At 31.5% G+C, this 12,398-nt stretch overlaps 1 protein-coding gene across 2 annotated transcripts in view; it reads left to right on the top strand.

Moving 5' to 3' along the window:
- Nucleotides 1–8,933: 8,933 nt before the first annotated feature.
- Nucleotides 8,934–12,398, top strand: part of LOC110992427 (fibroblast growth factor receptor homolog 1) — a 57,992-nt gene continuing 54,527 nt past the window's right edge. For both annotated transcript variants that reach the window (XM_022258246.2, XM_022258245.2), the window contains exon 1: nucleotides 8,934–9,132. The gene's annotated coding sequence lies outside the window, so the exon portion shown is untranslated. The remainder of the gene's footprint in view (nucleotides 9,133–12,398) is intronic.

Consider the following 12,398-nt stretch of genomic DNA (forward strand, 5'->3'; position numbering starts at 1 on the left):
TTATGTCGTGTGCGTCTTAGCTAGTGTTGTTCCACGAGCTTGAACGAATATCGATTTTTGGTATTTATAATATTAATAATGTTAATGGTGGATGCGGTTCTCTTGTTTGTCAGTTATATTGGTATTTTACTAGGTTACCAAAAGGTGTATCTAACATTTATTTCTTATGTGATTATATAAAGAATATAATTCGCATAAAGAAAGATTAAATCCATCGTGTTCAGCCGATTTTTATTTATTTATATATTAAACTTCACCACATCATATCTAATGCTATACCTATATGTTACAAGCTTCTTCCTGAAATACATGACAATCATGGTAAACATAAATGTGACCAAAAAAGCCTAAGTTCACAGTTCAGGTGAAAGTAAATAGTGCGTAAGTATTTTTAAGCTTATTATTACATTTCTTTTTCAAAACATACAGTAAACATAGGAGTTAAACGTCTAAATGAGCAGTTTGTACCATGTTCGTGCTTTCCGTAGTCTTTTAATAATTATATAAATATTTGTTTAAACAATACAAGAAATGGTAAATGTAGTGAAGAAATTATCAAAATTATCGATATATGATTAGCACCACACTTTTTTGGTTCCCCTGCATACAGCGCACATTAAAATCGTTATTCAATTGAAGTGACCGTATTGTAGACCAATGATGGCACTTTATTTGACCATGTAGTACAATGCCGTGGGATATGTAATCAAGTCTTAATTATTATGATGTAGCATTTATTTAATTAGACGAAGAAGCATGTTCATTAAGGGACTCTTTACTTAAGATTTAACTCTTAAAGTTTGTACCAATGTACAAAGGCTAAACGAAGGTTAAATATTAAAAAAAAGTTTTTTTTTGTATTGGTTATATAAAGTAGCTAAGCAGTTTTAACACATTAGTATAATGTAAACAGATAATTAAAATGTGACACGGACTTTCCGAATACATTTTATTTCTTCCACTTTACGATTCTCTGGTGATTCTTAGCCCATTACTTTTGATATGTGGCAACCCGAATTAATTTTATACTCACGACATTAGCGTCACTTGATCTCTTTTAATGCGGTTTCTATTTACGAACACATAAAACACGTTGATACGGGCGTGCGAAGGGTTTGTATAATGCGTAAACTGCTAAACGAATTTCTATGAGGACCTTCGTAATACATAAATTAGCAATAACCTAGTGCCCCGGCTGTGTACCAATAATTTTTTCTCACGCAAAAATATTGGGCATGTATTAGCCATAAAAATCGACCATGTTACTAAAGGTTACTCTTTCATCCTCCTCCTCTGCCTCGCCTCTCGGTTTCGTAATTGTTACAAGTATTTGCCATAATGTCGGCATTCAGACTCTTGATAGTATTAGTTAGGTAAAGATTAATGTACAGGTAATACAAGAGAAATTGTCAAATTGCATTAGATATGGGGAAATGTTACCACAGATAATAAACCCCTATTTTCTTGACAGCGTAAACAATCCATTGCTTTTAAAACGCTCTGGAAATAGGACACAATAAATTTAGTAAGGAAATGATAAATCGTTTCTATATCTTGTTTTATGGTCAGCTTTGATATAAAAGATCATAATTTTTATTTATTTCACTCAAAATTAGGGCAGTCTAAATCCGACATAATTTTTTCATACATACGTTGTATTAATTGGAGGTTATTTAAAATAAACTTTGCTTTTTTGTAAAGAAGACAAAAGAAAGTAAAAGCAGTTTTGGCCAAGTCTCATCCCTGAAGTCTAAGTTCGGCTCTTTTGCCTAAGTGCGAAAAACCGGCGTCTTAAAACCCATGTATGAAATGTGTGGGCTTGATTACCTACTTGTCGTACAAATTATCAAAGAAATGCAATCTGTGGCCATGACCGGTATAGGCTTGTAGGGCCATTAGATTATTTCGAAAGCTTAATAAATCAAAAAAGACCCATTTGGGTGCGTAACCGGCTTTTGAAAAATTTACTTGAATATTTAAATTACTATTTTTTTTACCATATTTATTACTTGTTCGCAAGAGTCAAGGGCCACTGATCGTTCTCAGAAGATAGCAATTGCATCCCATTAAGACGATCACAAGCCAATTGACTAACATTCTGAATGGTTTTGAATCGCTACATGTCTCCATTCATTTTGACTATCATTCATATGTACATAAAATTAAGCTTATAAAAAGGAAAAATTAAATTAAAGAAGAATTACTAACGTAGACACACATTCAAAAGACTTTTTATTACTATTCTTCTCGTCAATACGGCACATATCAAGGTATCTTTTAATAAATACATTGTATTTCGTACAACATCAAACTAATCCTATAATTAATGCGATGTTTTTTCATTTTCACTCCAAAACCTCTGAATAATTCAATATAATCACGTTATACTTAATAATTGATTTCAGTAAGTTTACGTTACGTACGTTTTCAATACGTTGCTCATAAGAAATTGGGACATCAAGACATTATTTAATTCTAATAATTCGCAACAATAGGTCATTGTAGCTTTAAAGTCTTATTCCGGTGAGAAGTTCCGGTGTCAAAAGTTTTATTTCAATTGTTATCGATTTTAGTATTCAATGGAATCGTGACTCGAGATGGGAATCGAGATATGTACAAGAACTTGCATTTAAATTCCACAAATCAATTAATTTGAATTTGCAAAGCGTTGCGGCGGATAATGTTGTCAGTTGGCCGCTTGGCGATATAAAACTCGACATAAATAATAGAGAATTTACATGTTTTGAGAAAAATATAATTTTCTTCAAATAAGTTGTAATCATTTTATGATATAATGGGATATAATATGCAGCCTATCCTTGTTGTACGATGCTGTTAATATATTATTTTTATTAAGTCAAATTATTCCAACAAACAATATAATACGCATAGTTGCAACGCACTCGCGAGCCCTCTGGCATTGAGAGTGTCCATGGGCGGCGGTATCACTTAACATCAGGTGAGCCTCCTGCCCGTTTGCCCCCTGTTCTATAAAAAAAATAGTTATTTAGAAACACCAGCTCAAGAAAGAAGGAAAGTGGGAATTCTTAAAGAAACATTCTTCTTACCGAACCTCTTATGAATGTTCTTCTTTTAATTCTATCGTGATTCAGCAATAGTAGATATTATCTCTTATATTTATTTCAAACGCTAATTAAAATCTTAGTTTATTACTGGACAGTGTATGTGTACCTGTACATCACAGTATTTCTGTTGACCTATTTCCTTTTCCGCAACACATAAATAAACTTTGGCGTGGACAAGCAATGTTATATTCGTACAACATCCAAACTAATCCTATAATTAATGCGATGTTTTTTTCATTTTCACTCCAAAACCTATATATTAATATAAACAAAATATATATGTATAATATATATTGGCTAATGTTCATAGACTTTAATTTTCCGTTGAAATTTAATAGTAATACTGTAAAAGTACTCAAGCTTGGCTATAAAAGGTTACATAAGTGTATTTTGTATGCAGGTGCTGTTTGCATAGTATGGAGCGGCCTTGGTAGGACGGTGCATTGTTTCTTGACACCTCACTGTATCATATTAAAATTATCTTATTTTAACTAGCTTTCTCTGTATATAAATTTTTTGTTGATTATATACTAAAGTGACACGTCATTATATAGATTTAACGATTCTCTGTTAATTGTCACCTACTAAGAAGGCTGTCTCTCTCTCTTTCTCTTTAGTTCGGAGAAAGAGAGACAGTCCCTTCCTTCCTCCACACTTATAATAGTCGTAAGATCTAAAACGATCGAAATAATATTTTTCAGATCCAAAATTGATATGATACTTAATTATTAATTAAACGATGAATACTAGAATTAAATTTCTATAGTTTTATTAAATATTGTCTGTATTCTTTATAGATTGATAACATGGATTTCTTGTCAGCTATATTATATTTTGTATAGTTTTAATCAGTTTTTCGTATCCGTACATTATAGTTGCGTCCGCGTAACTAATGACTTCCTATGCCACGCGACTGTCTGTCTGTCACATCGTATTGGTTAAATTTGATGAGGCTAAGAAATATGGAATAAGTTATTTATCATTCCAGGGTCCTGATCAACCGTTCCAACTTAACATAAAATTCCACTAAGTAAGGGTGAAGAGAATTGGTAGCAAAGCGCTGGAAATTGACTGGAGAGGTATATGTCCAGCAGAGGATGTCAACAGGATGAACGGACGGACAAACATAAAATCAGTGATGATAAATATAGTATAATTGAGTTAATATCATATAAATGTATATACTAATAAATAATTACAATTAGTACCTATGGCGTTTGCTAGATACACTTTAGATTTAATTATGTGCAAGTTCTGTCAAAGCAATATTGACGATTCTACAGTCAGCCAAGTTCACCCACGAGAATTTTGAATCAACATTTATTATTGTAATACAATGCAGTTTTATTTTATTCTAAAAAAAAGTAATGTAGACATGGAGTAAATTACAAGAATCTAATTTTCTAATTTAATTCTAATGTACTTAGTTACATTAGTTAATGAATTTATTATTAGTCACTAATATTAGAGATTTTGTAGCTGCAAATAAGGGTGGGACATTGGTATTAAAAAAGTTATAGGTGAGTATTAAACAATTGTATTTAAATAAATTCTACAGTCATTCAGTTTACTCTAGAAACTATAAATTCGTTAAAAAAATAACTGTTCTAAAATCAAAAACTGTCAATAAAGCGCCACTTCCATGCTTTGTTAGCAAACAGGACATCGTTAAGCATTCTCTATTTCTGCTACGGATAGTCAAAAATATCTATTCTTGTATCGAAAAAATTAAACGTATCTAACGGATGCGCACGCGACGATTTAAGTCTTTTTAACAATTAATCGCTTCCTTGAGCTAGTATTTCCTTTTTGTGTCGAGATGTCGCAGCAAAAAGATTTATTTGTTACTATACGAACTACCCGGTGATATATTAAAGCCAAAAAAAGAACAAAATTTAGGTATAAAAGGCTCTCCAATCTTTTAGTCCAATGTCAAATGTCTAGTTACGTATCAATTGACAACCCAATTATCACACATACTTGTCAAATTTGTAACCAATTTTTTTAACCTTTTATTTTTATAATTATATATTAATTACTTTATTATGGACAATCAGGCCTTAAAACTAATCAGTAAAGCACAGCTAATTTGATTTGCAGATAAATATTGAGAATAGTGTTCTTCTACTCTATTATGGCGACGTCAATTTGTTTTTTGCCCCTTTTCTATAAAAAAAACTTTTTTCATTTGAACCAAAACAGTTAAGGACTCCACGCTAATTCAAACAAGAACTTACTATCTAATTCAAAGTATTATCTATTATATATTTCCACTCACCATGGTGTTTAGTAATATAAAAAAAAAATCATTTTTCTTAATCTCGCATGAAAACTGCACAAGCTGCATGTCGGTTTATGCGTAGGCTTACGTATGTAAATTAAACGATTTTCATAGATTTGCTATTGTTGGTATTCAATAAATATTTATTCGGTTTAAGGATATAAATATTTATTGCACGTATTATTCAGTATTAGGGCTGTAGGACTTATCGTGAGAATCCATTAAAAATATTGTCATTTATTTATTTTATCCAGCCAACATCTTAGGTGCTATAATAAAATATAAATCCTTAATTGTTAAGGCAATGGATGGCCAATGGCCCATTATATAGTCTTAATAAATATTTTGACTAAACGCAGATGTTAGTCGAACATGATAGAAGTCATATAAAAAAATACTCCGCTAGACTGGCCAGGATCCAGAAGGCATAACTGGAGAAGCGTGCCTTATGGCTTTCGCCCTGTCGGCCTGTCTAGATATCGTTGGGAAGACGCCGTGGACAGGGAATCCTCGAGCCTCAAGTGGCCGAATAGCAAGAAGCAGCGCTGGATCGAATGATGTAGGTCCACCTTGGGCCAGCGGAGTAAGTAAGTAATTGTCATAATTAGTCCTTCGAAAATTTATCAGTATAAAGCCATCCTCTGTTATATTTATATCTGATAATTTAATTGAAGATTCGTAGTAGGTACGACCGGTTTTTTCGAATGGATATAAATTCCCTTTTCATGGAAACTTTATAATACGAACAATTAGTTGATCGGTATCTAAACTGGTAATCGTCTGTCTCTTCAGTATTTTTGACGTCTTAATTAATGACTACGTTAAAACATTAGACCTGAAAGATAAGAATCTTTTCTACTTTATTTCAATACAAACGAAGACAGCATATATAAATATTGACTTACTCAATACTATTTCTGGTTATTTCTCATATAGATAAGTACGGAATACGAAATGCCATAAATCTAAGCGAATGAGGCATCACATTGCTTTGCATGGATTAGAGCCCACACAGTTAGTATACTAACTTGAGCCCGTGATTTCTTTTACTACGGCCTATTTTTTTAGAATAAGAAAATACTTCTGTACGACTTAAGACATTTGTCCCGAAATATTCATATTCTAATATTAAAAATAAAGGAAAATAGTAAACTGAAATGGATATCCAGTTTTTAAATTAAATATAAAACCAAAGTGCTATTTAGTATTTAACATATGTTTGTCTTATTGATTTTATTTGACTAAAGGACTGTAGCAGTTGTCCATGTCGAGTATTCGTTAACAGACCAATAATCAAATGTCTCTATGTATGTAATACTAATAAAATCGAATTAATGCATGGTACTTAATATAATGGTGAAAGCCAAACACAAAAGAGTCTGGTCTGAAGCCATCGAGAGAGGACGGGAGTATCGGTGTCCAGAGAGCAAATATGACAGTCAATCTAGGACACAAACTTACTTGCAAGTACCACTTAATTATAAATAGCCCTATCATAATCCTAAGTATTTATCTATTCTTTCTTTATAGTATAAATCAAAGTCTTAACTTAAGCCACGTTTTAAAACATAAAAATGCCACTTCCTCACTGGCACGTGGCGCGCAGGAAACGGATACTTGAGTTTTGTGGTAAAACAAATTTGTGGCGAACGACCGATTGGTACCGATTGATGAATGATCTGTGACTAGCACTGTTCATTAGATGGTTCTTTGTAATATGGGGGTGTTATAAATACGAATAGGAAAAGACAGTTCTATATGGGGGTTTCCTGATTCCTTAATTAAATCTAGTGACAAAATCTTTTATCAAGTAGCATTGCCAGGTCAAGTTGAAATAACATGAACTTAAGCCGTGATCTGAAGAAATCAATAGAGACTTTATTTATAACTATTATTTTTGGGTGAACGTATGTTTAGTTTAAAATAATTGCGTATAAAAATAGTATGTATATATTTTGAAATTTTGTTAAATTATCGCTTTGTCACGCTGCAATTGAGGGGTTACGAATAAAATAATAAGTAATGCGATACATTTAAATATTAAAGCTAAATTGTTTTCAATTAATATTTCTATTTTTATAAGGATTTCTTTGTTTATGTCAAGTAAATGACTAAAGCTGTAGCACCAACGACAAAAATATGTCAAGAATATTATTCCGTCCAGTTAAAGAAAGGTCAAATTTATACTCTATTTTTTCTATCAAATTAATTTAACATATTTCAAATTCATTTTAAAGGGAACCTTCTTGATTCTCCTTGAAGTCTACCTTTTTGATTACGAACACAGTCTAAAAATTATCCTATTTGAAATTCCTGTCAATATTGTCCATAATTCTTCTTTTAACGTGAATAAGTTTTGTTCGTCTTACTAGATGCAATACTAGTTAGTAATAACGATAAGTTTATGATATACTTAATGATAATTCTACAAAACATCTTTATTGAAGGAAGCCGGAACAAAATGAGATGCAACATTAGTAGTAAGCGTATAAATGTTCTTGGAATCGAAAGTGAAGGAAATTCATTTCCTTGCACGAGTAACAATATTATCGTTTCTTACAACATAATCATACAAATTATTTGGCATGGATCATCATATATTAATATAAAGTTGTGATTTTAACATAACGAAAAAAGTTTAGGCATATATTTCACCCTCAATGCGTTCCAAATTTAAAAAGAAAACACGTTTTTTTTAATATGTTAAAACTATACTAGCTAATACGCCTTTTATAAATTTAACTTAGCAGTAATAAATTAAAGTTGTTAAATAACCTCTTTGGTTACTTCCATTGCTATAATTAATAGGTTTTTTAATTATATCTGAATATAATTGACAATTAATAAAACTTTCTAAAACATGTAATATTGTAAAAAAAAGTTCTTTCGACAGGTCCCCTGTGCCTTGTCCTTAGATGGAGGCTTATCCTAAGGCCTTCTCTCTCGATATATCTGGAACTAACCTTGGCCATACTTTCGGTAAATCAACATCCCATTTCTTGAATTGACGTCCTTTTCTCCTTTTGTTTCGGATATTAAACTATACGATATATCTACTATATATATACGAAGTGAGATGTTTTAACTGCGCAGTAGTTGCAGATTGAAGAAATTCAACAGGAAAATCATATAAAAAAATAATTTATAACAACACAAACCATATTTCGTATGACCCATCATGAGTAACAACATCAAAAAATGAATAACAACCAAATAAGGTCATATTAAATATGAAAGAGGTTACATACGTACGTGCTACCTTTTTTTAAATATCTGTTTAAAATAAACTAAAGTAAAAGCAATATACAACTTCTATGTTGAAAGCCGTGTACATTACAACGAAAGCGCTTTACAATAGAGAATTATGTCGAACATTAACATTACAAACCGAAAGCATTAAAATCGTTAATCAGACGACAATATAAATCACTAGAATTACGTAACACGAGCGCTGCGTTTTCTTAATTTCCACAGACATTCAGTTAGACAGGGACGGATGTGTTATGTTCATAGAATGGAAAGAGAAGCACGAAGCGCACGCGCAGGGCTCTGAAAGCTCGCGCCGTCATTTCTTCAGTCCTTTATTGAGCTTAGCCGTGTGCGGATGTGCAGCAAGGGCGCCGCGATTCCTGAAAAAAATTACGATTTGGTTTTCAATCGTGCTGAGTGACTTCTAGTGAATTTTCTGTGATCGTGATATTTATTGACAATTGTGACTGGAACAGAGCGTAGTGCCGAGCGGAATTCCAGATATTTCTATAGTTGGTAAGCGGATTAGTTATTTTGAGATATAATTAAATATAGAACGGCGGTTGTATGAAAACATAATTAGTTTAATATTTAAAATGATTCATAGTTAGCTAGAAAAACAGTTGACGGTGTTAAAGAATTTCATATAAGCAGATGTTCACATGTCAGCGCGTTTTTTGATATTTGGCGGGAATTTTTTCACTTCCTTTTTTATATTCCCTTTTCAATATTTACGTAGCCGTATATATATTTCACTAATTTTATATTTAAATCGATAATTTCCCTAACAATGTTTTTACAAAGGGGGCCAATTAAAAATTATATATATAAACTTGAAATAAAATAAAAAAAATTTAATACTTTTAGGGAACACTTTTATTAATGACAAAGGTGACGTTTAATATCTATTTCTATAAACTATACTTCGATACACTTACATTGTATCGGAATATATAAGATACAATTATTTTGTCATTCCCTATGAATATAATCTTGCAGATATTCCGCTCTTAAGAAGGGTAGTCACAGTGGTTGCTCTGTATGGGTGAGCAAGGCCAGAGGCTGGGACGAGAATCGAATAAGGTCCCTTAACATTCATCCTGCGTATCCTAACGTATAACACGTGGCAAACAATACGTTTTTGTCACTATTGGAACAGGGCGTGAGTGGAGTCGTGCTTGTTGCTTATTCTTTTTGAACATTGTTTTAGAAACGTATAAAAATATTAGACACTTTGTCTACTTGTAAATATCTACATGAAAGTTAAAATAAATTTAAAATTTTGTTTTTTATAAATTTTTAATTTTGTTTTTGACAAATTTATCGTTACAGTTACTGTATATAACGACTCAAATTTGTTATCATGTTACTAGATTTTTGTCAAGAAAATAAAGCTCAATGCAAATTTGTATATACATACATAAAAGCATACATTAAAACAATAAAAAAATACCAGAAAAACAAAACCTAAATAAGGAAGTCTCCATATTTTTCTGCTAGTCTGCTCCTTACCTCCTGGCACAGCACAAAATTGAACACGTGGTAAACTATCGCAAAAAATAGTCACAAATGAAGATGTTCTATTGAAATTGTCTATTTGACTCATTAATATATCTTTGACCAAGGGATAGAAGCGCAAAACAATTCTAGTATGTAGGTATTTATCTTTTTTTTTTCATGAATATAGTAGTTTTTAGTAATTATCTTCATTTATTTATTATCAAATTTGCTTGATTTATTTAACAAATGCGTTTATGTTTCATAATATTAAGGCAATTCTACGCACAACTGTTTTGCAAAATTCATACAATCATACATATTCAACATCAATATAAAATATTTTAATTTTACATGCTTAGATTGCAAACTTTAACACATATGCAGTATATTATTATTCTGCATTCCTCTTTGGTTTAACAATAAGTTCTCAATTTAAATCAATTCCCTAAATGTTACGCAGTAAAAATATGTCTAATTATTATCGTTTATATGAAACAACAAAGATTAAAAAGTACTAAAATTTTAAATTATACCGTATGCCTTCCTTGTTCTAATAACCTCGCATTAAAAATGAAATTATTCAGGCTTAACACACTGAATTGAGTTTATAGTTTACTCGGAATCTATGTTGTTTTCAGTTTTTTAATTTCACTGATATTTCTGGATCTCTTTGATCGTTTTAACGAGCGCTGTTGATCATTCAGTTATTATGATTTATTTTCTAAACTACATACCAAGTACAAACCGTGGACATGACTATCATAATTATAATTTTTTAAATAAAGCAGCTTTCATTAGTTGGTATAAAAAATATTTTTATGTAATCTTTTGGAAATCATAGTTCTTTAGTTATGGAAGCTTAGGATAGGGTAAGGTTAAAAAAGGTGTCTTCTGACTCTCATACGTCAAAAATGTGATTTGTTATGTGATGAATTTTACTTAATTCTTATTGTCTCGTCCCTAAACTAAACTCAACATAAGTTTTATAACTAAGGAGCGATTTTAACTTTAAGTAAAAGATTTATCGACTAACTGGCTACGCTATATCTCAACTATGATAGATTAAAATAAATTTAACCAAAAATTAAATTAAAGAAGGGATTAAGTAGGTGCTTACATCCTTTAGGATAATATTCCTAGCAGATGCCGGCGACTATAATAATAATCAGAAGCCTTCTATTTCAGATATTAGACATTTATATTTCTAATTAATTCTAAGGCACCTTGTGTACCCTTTTTGGCCTCCAAACCCCGCCATTTCTGTATGCACTGTGTCACCCTTTGCCTGCTTTCTACCTGATTTTTCCCTATTCTGGTCTTTTGGCCTTTTAAAGTTTCTTACTCTTTTTTCTGTTTATTGTGTCTTAGGCACCAGTTTAATACTTTGTGCCTCCCACTTTTCTTTTTCCCTTCCATTAAGTTTATTTATTTGTATTCTTCTCATGCCTATCATATATCGTGGACGACTATACCTTAGTGTTATGTAGGAATGAATCGTGATATTAAGTGGATTAGTAATGGAGTAGTTAAAAGACGCAATGTCAACCAATGATAACAAATCATCGAATTGCCAATTAATAACCAATGACTTTTAATTTGACGAATTAACTTTTCGCAAACTCGCAGTAATAACGGCGAATCTCGAAGAGAATAAACCTCTTAGTAAACAGAATAATACACATACTTGTTAAGTGGAAAAATCATGTTTTGGCAATACATTGTAGCTGACGTAGGAAATACATAAATAATGCTGCCAAACCACTGATGGCTCTAGGAAATAATCGGGTGACTGAATCAGAAGAGTGTATTTTTACTGTTTATTATGTCGTAAAACGACTTATTCGCCGTGTTTTTGATTCAGTTGAACGCGTTCATCACAGAGTATTTTGATATAACGAATTTTGTTTATTCCGATTAGTAACCGCCATAGCTCAGAGCCATAAATTCTATATACGGTTTATCATTATCACTGAACATCAATATTGAATTATCGTCGTCTTTTTATTATTCGATGCACAAACATTGAAAGCATGTTTGTATCAGCTATGCTTTGTCGGATGAAAACCGTGCAGATGATATGTTACAATGATTATATATAAAAAATTACAGAACCCTCTGATAAGAAAATATAGGATATACGTTAAGCCAGACCAGGTATACAGCTTTATCTAACCTTTAGAAAAAATATATGTATGAAGTATGTAACAATGTACTTTTAAGGAATTTCGTTTAGTATGCAACGTATTATATCTCGCATTCTCTATACGACTATGACATAGTTG

This window comes from Pieris rapae, chromosome 6 (assembly GCF_905147795.1).
Source record: "Pieris rapae chromosome 6, ilPieRapa1.1, whole genome shotgun sequence".
NCBI lineage: Eukaryota > Metazoa > Arthropoda > Insecta > Lepidoptera > Pieridae > Pieris > Pieris rapae.